General features: G+C 51.6%; 1 long non-coding RNA gene across 2 annotated transcripts in view; it reads right to left on the bottom strand.

Moving 5' to 3' along the window:
* LOC116087237 overlaps nucleotides 1–12,183 on the bottom strand; it is a 17,228-nt gene continuing 5,045 nt past the window's right edge. The window contains exons 2-3 of one of the 2 annotated variants that reach the window (XR_004117323.1): nucleotides 5,273–5,381; nucleotides 1–3,026 (exon numbers count right to left, since the gene is read on the bottom strand). This is a non-coding gene — a long non-coding RNA (uncharacterized LOC116087237). Of the gene's footprint in view, nucleotides 3,052–5,272; nucleotides 5,382–12,183 lie in introns of both variants that reach the window. The other variant, XR_004117324.1, reaches the window with a different exon arrangement.

Below are 12,183 nucleotides of genomic sequence, written 5' to 3' on the forward strand. Positions count from 1 at the left end.
CTGCCTCTGCCTCCCAAGTGCTGGGACTAAAGGCGTGCGCCACCACCGCCCGGCCATCCTTTGTCTTTTTAAGTTAGCTTTCTTGAGATAGACCCCGTCCATTTTAAGCACGCAGTTAATTTTTTTTTTTTTTTCAGTGCTAAAGATGGAACCCAGGGCCTCGCAGATATTAGATAGCCTCTCTGTGCCTGCTCAGCCCATATTTCCCGTATTTGTCCCCCATCTGTCCATCTCTGTATGCACACTGGACAAATGACTGCTAGTGAGGACCTATCCCTTATTTCTTTAGATCCCAGGACATCTCCTTCATTGGCTTGCCCATCCTTTGAATTCTGTTTCTTCCTAGCTCTTGAGGTACAGTTTTCAACTGTGGGCACTTTCCTTCATAAGGGAAGAGAGCCGGCTGGCTTCCCTCAGCTCCCGGATCAAGGCCGTGCTGAACACTGCTTGAGCAGATGGCTCAACCACCCACTTATCCTGCTCTTGTTAAGACCCTAAGGTCCCCAGACAACCTTTGCTTTGTGGTTACTGTGGTGGCCTTGGTGCTGGATGATACATACCTTCAGGGCTTTCTGAAGAGGGTAGGCAGCCTTTCCTCAGGGCTGAGAGAGAACAGAAAAAAAATGTATACCTCCATTTTTAGAAACCCCACAGCTCCTAGGTCTCCCAATGGGAATCTAGCATCTCCAAGTTGGGGGTAGGGTGCAGGGGCAGTGAGAAAGCTTCTCTGATTTGTTGCTAAGGCTAGGTAATTTCTGCCCTCAGGCATCCCCAGCCAATAACCAACTTCCCTCTGTCTGGAATCCTCAGGAACTTTCCATAAGCCCTCTTACCAGGAGATCTGAACACAGGACTCTCTTGGAGTCAGAACATCTTAGTCTTCCCCCACGACATTCCCTGAAGCTCCCATGGACCCTGGAAGAGGTAGCACTGAAGCTGACCAGGGAACATTTCAGTAAGTAGCTAGGAGTGGTGGACAGGGCCTAGCTGGGTTGCTAGCAGCCTTCCCCAGGGTCAGCTGTGCCCAGAGCCTTTTTGCCTACACTGCTTTTGCTTTCTGGGGGCAGCAGAGAGAGTGGGTGATCTCTGGGAGTCATTTGGTGGAACACCATTTGGGTCATCCCCTGCCTCTTTGTCTGCCCTCCCCTCCCCCTTATTTTCCTTGTTTCGTCCTTCTTTCTTTTTTAGAAACAGAGAAACATGTAGACTAGGCTAGCCCTAAACTCATTCAGTGTGTAGAACTGCCAATCCCCCTGCCTCTACTTCTGGAATTCTGAGATGACAGGCATTAGCCACAATGCCTGTTGGCCTGGGGTTCTGTGTATGGGGAGGAAAGCCTGGCTGTTCTGCCTCTGACTTCTTTCTGAGGCCTGCTTATTTCAGGAAGAGACTTCAGGTCGGCGCCTGACAAGCCACAGAAGCAGGTGACGACATGGTACTGATGCTGCATCTCCATCATTGTTATTGTTTAAAACTCTGGATGGCGTTAGCTTTCCATTTATAACAAGTATCCTAGCTTAGGTACGTAAAAGGATTCACCTTACTCTTTACAATAAAATTGCAGATAAAAGTAAAAAAAAAAAAAAAAAACAGGACATCCAATGACTAGGTCTGGGGCAGTACGGCAGATGGCAAAGCCTGTTCTACCTTCTGTGGTTGTGCGGCCGGAAATGATCACCTTGGATGGAGGATCAGGAATGGGGATGGAGCATTCTAGATTATCAGACAGCGACTCAGAAAGGGGAAGTGAGAGCTGCTGCCATCCCACCTTGGGATAAAGGAGACCATGGCAAAGATTTTTACATCCCCTCAGTGGAACACAAGAACCAGACAGAAGGTGGCCCATCTTTCTTAAGGAGACATAAATGAGCTGGGCGGTGGTGGTGCACGCCTTTAATCCCAGCACTTGGGAGGCAGAGGCAGGTGGATTTCTGAGTTCGAAGCCAGCCTAGTCTACAGAGTGAGCAGCCAGGGCTACACAGAGAAACCCTGTCTCAGGAAAAAAAAAAAAAAAAAAAAAGGAGACATAAAAGAGACAGTATGGAGAGGGAGCTGTTCAGCCAGGAAAGGTCTTTGCCTCATCTTCCTTACCCTATCCTTGGATAAAGACTGTCTAGTTCTGCCCCTATGATTCTAGAATAATCAAGCTGGTGAACATGTAAATGCACATATCCCCATAGGTCTCCAAGGCACCAAGGAAATAGAATTTTCCTGGGGGTAGGAGTGCAAGGTACCATGCCCGGGCTTCCTAACTCAGCAGCCGGGCCTAGTCCCTCACCTTAACTCCACGCCTGCCTGATATCTCAGTTTCTAAGTCCTCTGGGTGTGGCACAGCTCAGTCAGCAGACCCAGCACCGTCTCTATGTTCTTAGGGAGTCTATGCCCCTGCCTGCACTCCTGGCTAAAGCCTTGTAGGGCATAGACAGTTGGGGGGTGGGTGGGAAGGAAAGCACCAGAGGAGGGCATGGGGGCAGACTCATCGGAACTCCAGAGAGCCTGTGGAAAGACTGCCAAGAGCTTGTGGCCGGGAAGGTTCCTTCCCCCACCCCTTGAGTGGCTCGAAAGGCCTCCTGGAAGGGGTGGGGTGGGGTGGGGACTGGGATGGGAAGGTGTGCCCTTTCTCTCGGGACCCAGGAGCATACATGGACTGGGCTGGCAGGCAGAGCTTATCCGGACCCCTGGCTCCCCTCAAATGTAGCCTCGCTGGGAAGAGGTATTCGAAGGAGCCTTTCATTTACCCCCAAGAAGGTGAAGAAGATGAGAGAGGCTTGGACAGTCAAGCTCTATCCCCAGAGAGCAGGGATATTTCTCACTGGGCCCCTTCATCTCCCGGGTTTGGTTCTCCATTCTGCTAAAGAGGTGGCCGAACCTGGTAGACTCCAGATCTTACCTGGCGCTCTCGATCCTGGCTCTCAGCAGCTTGGAGGCCTGCTGCCAGGGAGTAGCCCGCCTTTTCTCCTTTTCCCACGTCTTCAGAAAATGTCTCCAGGCAAGGGGATCTCTGCCTTCTGTCCGTTGGGAAGCTCCTGGGAGGGGTGAGAGGAGGGGACGCTGAAGGAGAAAATAAACAGTGGTTGTCTGGATAGTCTCGCCAGGCCCAGGCAAGGACGCTCTGTGGCTCCTGCCCTTATATGGCAAGGCTGCTCTGAGCGAGGAACCCTGCCTGTCAGTCCCACCTCAGGCACCACTCAGAAGACTGAGGGCCACCACTGGTCACCTGGGCTGCTGCTGAGAAGGCAGGCAAGACCTGGCACGCATTCTGGGGAATCACCTATACACACTGAACGGGCTTATCCTGGCTTTTGATCGGTGTAGCCGGTGAGAGGGATAATAACTGAGAATATGAGAAAGAATTAATCTTCAGTCAGCTGTGAGATGAGAGTAATTGCTCCTCCATTTTGCAGAAGAGAAAACAGGCCCAGAGAAGCTAAGGATAATTACACCAATCAACTGGAAATGAGGATTTAACTCAGGCTGTCTGGTACCAGGGCCTGGTATCTGGCCTGGGGTTCTAGTTGACACCCTGGATGCAGCATAAAAAGGGGCAGATTTAGCTACCATGTGAACTCTGTAGAAAGTTGATTGTGTTGGAGGTTTGCCCCGGGAAGCCAGGGAAGCCCTAGTGTTCCACCATCCAGCCCAAGAGGGAAGATGGTTCCTTAGACAGGGACAATAGGCTATTTACTGGTGTCTTCAGCCTAGGACACCGGGCCTGCTGCAGATTAGGACCTCATAGAAGGGATGTGGGGAAGCGCCTGGTCACAATTCCAGCTCTGCAGCCTGTTTTAAGGATCAATTGAAGCAACGGGTGGGAAAGCACAGAACATCTTTAAGATGGCGTTCCCCCTCTGCTCACAGGTCCCTTCTGCCCTCCAAAGTGGCCTCTGGTGTCTCCCTGTGCTGACGCTTCTAAATGAGCCTTTCCCTCTCTGTCCAGCTGTGGGACTCAGGGCCCAGGCCCTAGATTCTGATTGGAACCTCAAGCTAGGCCCAAGTCCCAGACCAGCAGCAATGACCGACAGACCACAGACCGTGGGAGAGGCCCGTGGAGGGAAGCCCAAGGGGGTGGAGGGGTGGGCTGCTGGGAACAGCTCCGAAATGTGCCTCACACAAGCACTAACATCCTGTGTGCTCTCAGGCCAGCCCTGGAACCTCCCTCACCCCATCCATCATCTTGGCATCTTCTGCAAGGGCTCCTTCCTGGGGCTGGATGGGGGAGGGAATTGGGGGGCTCAGGGCTGACTGTCCCCGTGCCAGAGAGAGTGCAGCTGGCCACTCCACAGGCCTGCTTAGTGTCCACTGGAGGGTCTCGAGGAGGTGCCTGCAGCCTCCTAATCCAATTTGTTTACACCAGTCTCTGCAGCTCATTGGCTCCCAAGAGGAGACCCGAGTGCATGTTGTGTTGGGGTGCGCGTTCACACACATGTGGAGGCTACCCAGGGGTGAACAGGTGGGCTGCGTTATACAAGCCTCGTCTCCCCTCCACATAGTGCTTCCTTTCTGCGGCCCTGCCTCCCCACATCCCCCTCCCTCATCTCCAGTTCTTCCTCTGTTTATTCCATCCCTGATAGATCTGTGCCAGACGTCTCTACACAGCCCGACCTCGAAATTCTGAGTGTGCTCCTCCCCCCTGGGCCTCAGTTTCCTTACCTGTCTTATGGAGGCTCCACCATTGCTCTTTCCTGGGCGCCACCACATGCAGGATGCTGCACGCTCAAACCCCAGCAGGGCTGGAGGAGCATCTCCATCCTTGGGAGCTGCTGTTACCAATAGCACAATGCTTGCCCAGAGCCCCCGGACCCCAGCTACTGCTCCTACAAAGCTCTTCCATCTCTAAGAAAGATGGGGTGAGGTGGGAAGTGGGTTGGGAGATGTTCTCATGCCTGTTGGGTCCCCTCTCCTTTGCTTCACTACCTCACCTCCACCCCAGCCTCCAGCATTACTGAAAGGCCACTCAGCCAGGAGGTGGTAACGCACACCTTTGATCCCAGCACTTGGGAGGCAGAGACAGGTGGATTTCTGAGTTCGAGGCCATCCTGGTCTACAGAGTGAGTTCCAGGACAGCCAGAACTACATAGAGAAACCCTGTCTCAAAAAAAAAAAAAAAAAAAAAAAAAGCCACTCTTTGGCTAGGTTCTGCTCTTTGAGACTCCCAGCCTTGGTTTTCTGGTCATCTGAGCACTGGGATGGGGAGCTTGTCTGAAGGTCCCTAGTTATTCCTAGAGCTACTTGAGTTGGGGTGTATGTGGGAGCGGCAGAAGGGAGCACTTACAGTTCTGGGAGCTGGGCAGCCATTGCCATCCCTTCTCGGCTCCTCAGGAAGATTCCTCTCTAGGGCTCTTCTCCAGTGTAAGGGGAATGCTACCAGCCATCACTCTTGCCTGAAAAGAACAAAAGAACTGGCTCAGTCAGTATGCTGGATTTGTGACCAGAGTACTGAACTCCAAAGGCCTGGGCCACTCCTAGCCCAGGAGCCTTGAGCTGCCTTGCTAAGGTTTGTCAAGCCCCCTGGAATTGTCCTTTGGGCCCTACATGTCCATGATCCCTGCTCTGTCCCCTGGTTTTCAAAGGAGGACGCCAGGGCAACTCTAGAACAGAGGGGATCACCTTCCCCTTGGATATAGCAGGACTTGTCAGTGAAAGCTCTGTTCCCATGGTCCCACCCCATGTCGTGAATGGGCTGTGCTAAGAAGACAGCTAACTCCTTGGGGGCTAACTCAGTGACCAAGGTCAAGGCTCTTGGCCCATAGAATGACCCCAGGATGGTACATCTACTGTTGAGGTGTGTGTGTGTGTGTGTGTGTGTGTGTGTGTGTGTGTGTGTGTGAACGAGGCTTTGTGGTTTGACCAGTATCCAAGGCAGACAAGAAGCCAGACTCGGCTGGCTAGCCCCTGAGCTTGGATGGATATAAAGGAAAGTTCACATGGTCAGGATCATGGCCAAAGGCAGGACCTTCTTCCACGGAATAAGCCATAGCTGTTCCTTAGGGAGAGATTTTCTACCTTAGCTTCCCTTTGTCAGCGACCTTCCCCTCCCACACAGGTTCCACAGCTCTCGGCTCCAGGATCCGATTACCACCATAAGCTTGGACAGAATACAGGAGAGGTGGGCCCTGCTTTTGAATCTCACCCCTGGCACTTCCCGGCTATGTCGGAGGACCCTTCTGAAGACTTAGCTTCTGATAGTCAGCCAGAGGCAGCAGAGGAGTAGACACAGCTCTAGGCACGTGGTGATAGCCATGGATAATGTCTGCAGTTCCTATCATCAGCATGGTAAGCGCAGGGCCAGCGGGGCATCTACAAATGTGGATACTGACTGCGGAACCGCCACTGTCTGGCCCCTCCTCGTGTTCCCTCCTGAACAGCTTCCCTTGGCTTCTGTTTCCAGAGCGCCCTCAGACCCTTGTCACCCTGTAAAGTTCACCAACCTCACACGCTCCCTACTTCCTCCCCAGGGAATGATGTTCTGGGACTCTTGAGCAAACCCTGGGAATACAGCTTGAGGTGGAAATTAGCAAGGAGGAGGGTGGGAGAAAGGGGACCCTGGCTTCTCTGGAACCCTAAGCCTTTCCTCCAGGGGCTCAGATCCTGGGGAGAGAGGAAGGTCCTAAACACCTGGATTGCTAGCTTTCCAGAGATGGCAAAATCTGGGAAGGGGAATGGCTTTCTACACAGCTTCCCTTGGCTTCTCCAAGCAAGATGGAGAAGAGTCGAGAGCTCTTCATGCACCTCCCCCTGGCTAAGAATGTTTGTCCAAGTCTCATTAGGATCTTTCTCAGGGCCATTTGACAAGTGAAGAGAAACCAAGAGTCTTGGAGCTCGCAGCACCCCCTCAAGGTCACCGCCATGCAGCTCATTAGTCTAGGAGTCCCAGTTGGCCCCATGCGGTCCAGCACGCACTGTCCTCTTTCCCCTAAAGCCCAGATTGTCCTCCCTGAGGAAAGGAGGCTGAGAACAGAGAAAGCATTTTTAGCATGAACAGAAATCATCTGGGCCCTTGGCAAGGCCACCAGGCACTGGAAGCTACCGTTGTCTTATCGTGGGCGGAGCTCCCTCCCCCTTTCCTATGGCGTTTCTCTCTTGTTTGTAGGATATTTGTTTAAACAAACAACCCCAGACCCCATTGCCATTATAAACATTTTGCTTCTGTTCTGTCTGTGTCTTTTGGGTTTGTGTATATGTTTATGTTCCTGTGTGTGTGTGTGTGTGTGTGTGTGTGTGTATGCTTGTTTGTACATGTGTTTGAGTGCACTTATGCATGCACTTGTGCCTGTGCATGTACATGTACCAGTAGTGTGAAGACCAGAGATTGCCATCAGGTGTCATGTATTGTTCGGTACCACTTTTTTAAATTATTATTATTTAACTTATTTTTAAGTATGTCTCTGTGTATGTAAGTGCTACAGAGGCTGTAGGAGGGTGTTGGATCCCTGGGGACTAGAGTTACAAATGGTTGTAAGCTGCTGTATGGGGGGTTTGGGGATTGAACCCTCGTCCTTGGCAAGAACAGCCAGTGTTCTTAACTACTGGGCCATCTCTCTAGCCCCTCTACCTTATTTTTCGAAACAGGGTCTCTTTCTGAAGCTTGCTGATTCTGCTACATTGATTGTCTAGCAAGGTCAAGGATGCATCTGTCTTCTCCTCCTTAGCACTGGGATTATAAGTGCTGTCAGAGGATCTGGTTTCTATATGGGTGCTGGAGCTCTGAGCCCAGGCTCTTGCCTCATGCTTACATGGCAAGCCCATCACCAACTGAGCCACCTTCCAGCCCCTCTTGCCTGCTTTGTAAAGAATAGGGGTCTCCAGGGTTGTAGGGCTTCATAGGAACATTCAAGCTTCCTGGATATTAGGCACTGGATTCTTACGGACTGTTTCGGGTACAAAGATTAGCAGGCAGGGATAAAACTCCTACAGATATAATCCCTGCATCTTATGTGCACAGGTCTTCTGCTCTCTGGGTATCAGGAGCTACGCATGCAGGACATGGTGGCAGAGGGGGGGAGGGCTTCGTGGTGTCAGGACTCTCTCAACTCACCCCTGTCCTCATCCCCCTTTCCTCATTGCTCGGCTCAAAGCTAGTCTCAGTAAGCTGCACCAGGACCTTAAAATCTTGGGGCATCCTTGTCTCGCACCCTCGTTCAGATGAGAACTCTGAAGGATAGAGAGGCAAACCAAGAGATTCAAAGGAAGTGCTTGAAGTCAGGGATCCGACTGACATCTAGCTAAGGTCCTGACCTCATCTATTGACTAAAGGATGTCATTGGTTGACACAGGGGGGCCTCAGGGAGGAAAGGGGGGATGGAGAAGAGGGCCTTAAGTTCCCTGGCTTTGAAGATGGAATAATCATGACTTCCTTCTTCAAATAGCTCTTGGCTCTTCCTAGAAGCCAGATGGCGGATGTTTGGAATGTATGTTGTAAATACTGTTTCAGGAGGGGGTAGGAGTACAGATGTGTCACTTTCTTCAGTAACCAGAAAAAGATCTGAGGGAGGGGCAAGGAGGGGGAAGCTGGCTGAGGAAGGATCTGGGAAGAAAGGAAGGGCACAGAGAGAAGAAACGTGTGTGTGTGGGGGGGGGAAGTGGTACATGCGTGCGTGTGTGAGTGTGTGATGTGAGTGGTATGAATGGTGTATGCGTGTGTGTGTGTGTGTGTGTGTGTGTGTGTGTGTGTGTGTAGTATGGTGTGTGTGTGATCTATGCATGTGTGGTGCGTGTGATCTATATGTGTGGGAGTGTGTGGTGTGTGTATGTGTGATCTATGTACGTGTATATATGCATGTGTGGTGTGTGGGATGAGTGGTGTATGTGTGTGTGTGTGTAGTGTGTGATCTATGTATGTGTAGTATGTATGTGTGGTGTGTGTATGAGTGATGCATGAGTGTGTGTGGTGTGGTATGTGGTGTGTGGTATGAGTGGTATGTGTGTGTGGTGTGTGTGTATGTGTGTGGTGTGTTCTGTGTGTGTGGTCTGTGTGAGTCTGTGGTGGTGGGGTAGATACTGAAGGCCACAAGGGAGGGTAAAAGAAGGCGACAGCAGCAGCTGGGGAGGGGGCTATGGTGCACATGGGCAGCTCCGTCTCGGGTGAGGAGTAAACCCCTACATCTAAAAATAACTCAGCCGTTCTCCCAGCAGGGCTGGCAGCGGGGCGAGAAAAGCACACTTGCCCTTTTATGGTAAAAAAAAAAATCCAGATTCTCAGAGGCAGGCTGGGCTGGAGCCTACAACTCTGGATGAAGCCCAACCATGGGGTCTAGGGTGGGATTGGGTTGGTGGGGCTGCAGCTTGGTGAGATTTCCTAGCCTGAGCCCCCTACTGCCTGGAAAGAAAGAGCCAAGGTAGGGGCAAAGGGGGCCACCTGGTCTGCTGGATGTTGGCATTATGTCCTAGGAAAGCCCGGGGTATCTGCTAGGTGCTAGTATTGGTTCCTGGGTATCTCTTGTTCACATAGTTCTCTGTTTCCAGGTGGGGAAGGAGATTAGATTTCTTGTGCAGGAGCTTGAGACACTAAGGAACACTGACTCAGGTTCATACCAGGTTAGCTTTTGTACCCATTGTTCTGGAAAGCACCGGCGACCATGGAAGGAGCACTCACCGGCTCCTCTCCCGGTTTTGACTGGCTTTGTGACCTTGAATATTCTGCTGATCCTTTTTGGTCTTAGCTTTCTTCACTGGGATAACTTTTATTTATTATTTATTTTATTATTATTATTATTATTATTGGTTGGTTTTGAGATAGCATTTCCCTGTGTAGCTAAAGGTGTTGCCTCGGATTCACGGAGATCCACTTGCCTCTCTGCCTTCCAAGTACTTGGACTGAAGGTTTAAGGCATTTTATCTGGCTGACTAGGATAATTTATAAAGAGCTTCCCAGAACACACACACACACACACACACTCTGCCTCTGCCGTCCCCCCCATCCCCCACAGAGTTTCATATTGCCTGGTTCAGGCTCACCTTGAACTCACTGTGTATCCCAAGCGAGCTTTGAGCTCACAGCAACCCTCCTCAGATTTCCGAGTACTGGATTGCAGGCGTGAGTCACCACGCCAAGCTTGCTTCCACGCTTTTTCTCTCTCTGGGAATTTCTTGGCTGGAAAGCAAAGCTTGTGCATAGAAGAATCTGTAGGTTGCTGTTTTCTTCCTGCGGCCCACCCACTTCCTGTGCCAAACCTCCGGGGTGAATCTCAGATGGGTGAGGCAGTAGATCTTAGGGGGGAATCCTCTGCTCTTCTGGCTCCTTGGGTCCAGACCCTGCTGAACACACAGAGGCCAGAAGGCACCTCTTGTTCAAGGTCATAAGGAGATCTAGGCAGAGTCAAGCAGAGCCAAGGACTTTCCTGTTCCAGTCTTGGGGATCCCTTTTGCAGGAGGCCCTCTCCCATTTGTAGTTCCTATAGCTTCAGGGCCATCTCTAGCCATAGAAAGGGACTTGGAAAACAGATCAGCAAGAATTGATAGTAAGTTGTTGACAATGGACCATGACCTGTCCTGCTTGGATACCTGACTCTACTCTGTCCCTACCTTTGATTTGAGGAGCCTCATAGTCTTCGACTTTGGCTAGAAGGCAAAGGAGCTCTAAAGGATGCATCTACTTGGACAGTGTGATCGTGGGGAAGCCCTTTCTCAGTTTCTTTATCACTGACATGAGGAGATAGAGCTCTGATGCTTACATATCAGGAACATTGTACCAAGAAGCCACAAGGATACCAAGGAAAGGACAGCAGAAGGGGTGTTCTGGTGTTAGCTAGCCTGAAGCAGGAGGTTATCATTCAAGGTCCCCCAAGGCCTCTTCCCTACACCCCTTTATTCATGGGAAGCCTAGACCCCTCTGCCCAGCTTGAACCTGGATTCAGGAAGCTCTACTGGTAAGCATCCCTACCTTGCCCATTGGCCTGGCTGATGTTTAACTCTTGTTCCCCGCCCCCAGGCTTGGTTGGTCCCTGGGCATCTTCTCTGGACTGTCCACCTCCCTAGGCTCTACAAGGTAATGGGATAGCTAGAGTTGCTCCTGCATCCTAACTCATTATGCTGACTTTTGTGACTCAGCCCAGGGGAAGCTGTTTGCTTCTCTCACCCGCTTCTTGCCACAGCCGCGGCTGGAGAAAAGACGGGAGCAGAAGAGGGAAAAACTGAGACATCTTGGTCACAAATCGGCTGTTTTCCTGTGACCCTGCTGGAATCTCCATGCAGACTCTCTGGGGCGTGTGAACAGGCTCTGAGAGACCCTGCCCCCCTGGTCTCACTCCTGCAGAGTAAGGAGGCTATTGGAGGAATGGTCCCCAGGGGCCTTGTTCTCATAAATAGGCCCCAGGTCTCTCTGGTCAAGCTTGGAGTCCCCTGGGAAGATGAAAAGATCACTGTAGGATAAAAGGAAGTGGGGAGGGGAGGGGAGCCCAAGAAACCCCTGTGCAAAGCCAGGGCAGAATTGACGTCATATCTGGCTAGAATCTGGCATGCAGGCAGCCAGGAACTTACGTTCCATGGCTGTCCCATGGCAGCCTGCGTGGGCATGGGAAGTTGCAGGCTGATGATGGGAAAGGCCTCACGGGGTCACCATTGCTGTCATCATTCTGTATCATCATTGCTAATCTTGCATGCTTCTTGGGATAAGCAGCCCGCTACTTCCAAAACACCTCCTCCCTCTTTGAGCAGACCCTTCCCATGTGCAGATGCCCCTGGCTTCTCTGTTCAACTCACCGCAGAGGAGACCTTAGGCTCTTCAAGGTTGGCGGCTGTTATGGCTGAGATCTGCTGGCTCAAGGAAGGCAAGCAAGTGGCGGTTGTTATCACGGCCACTACTTATGCTACCTAGGCCAGGGGTCTGTTTTAACTCCCCATTCCTGTTTGGCTAGGAGAAGCAGAGGAAGAAGGGAAGAGAGAGTTGGTCAAGAGGGGCAGAGCCCTCTCTATCGATCGCCCTCCCTATGATAGAGCTAGGGTCCGTAGGGATATAGATTGACATGGCTCTTGAGGAGGTCCTAGTCTTGGCCTCCTTCCCTGTCTCCTCTGCAAGACTCCAAAAGGCTGTGTGGGGAGAGAGCTGAGGAGTTCTCTAAGGGGACACAGACCACCTAGCAGCTATGCGCTAGAGTTGTCCAGCCAGGGTCTGCATTTTCTGCCCTCAGCTAGGCTGTGGTTTCGTGTGTGTGTGTGTGTGTGTGTGTGTGTGTGTGTGTGTGTGTG

This window comes from Mastomys coucha, unplaced genomic scaffold (genome assembly GCF_008632895.1).
Source record: "Mastomys coucha isolate ucsf_1 unplaced genomic scaffold, UCSF_Mcou_1 pScaffold13, whole genome shotgun sequence".
In the NCBI taxonomy this organism is placed as follows: Eukaryota; Metazoa; Chordata; class Mammalia; order Rodentia; family Muridae; genus Mastomys; species Mastomys coucha.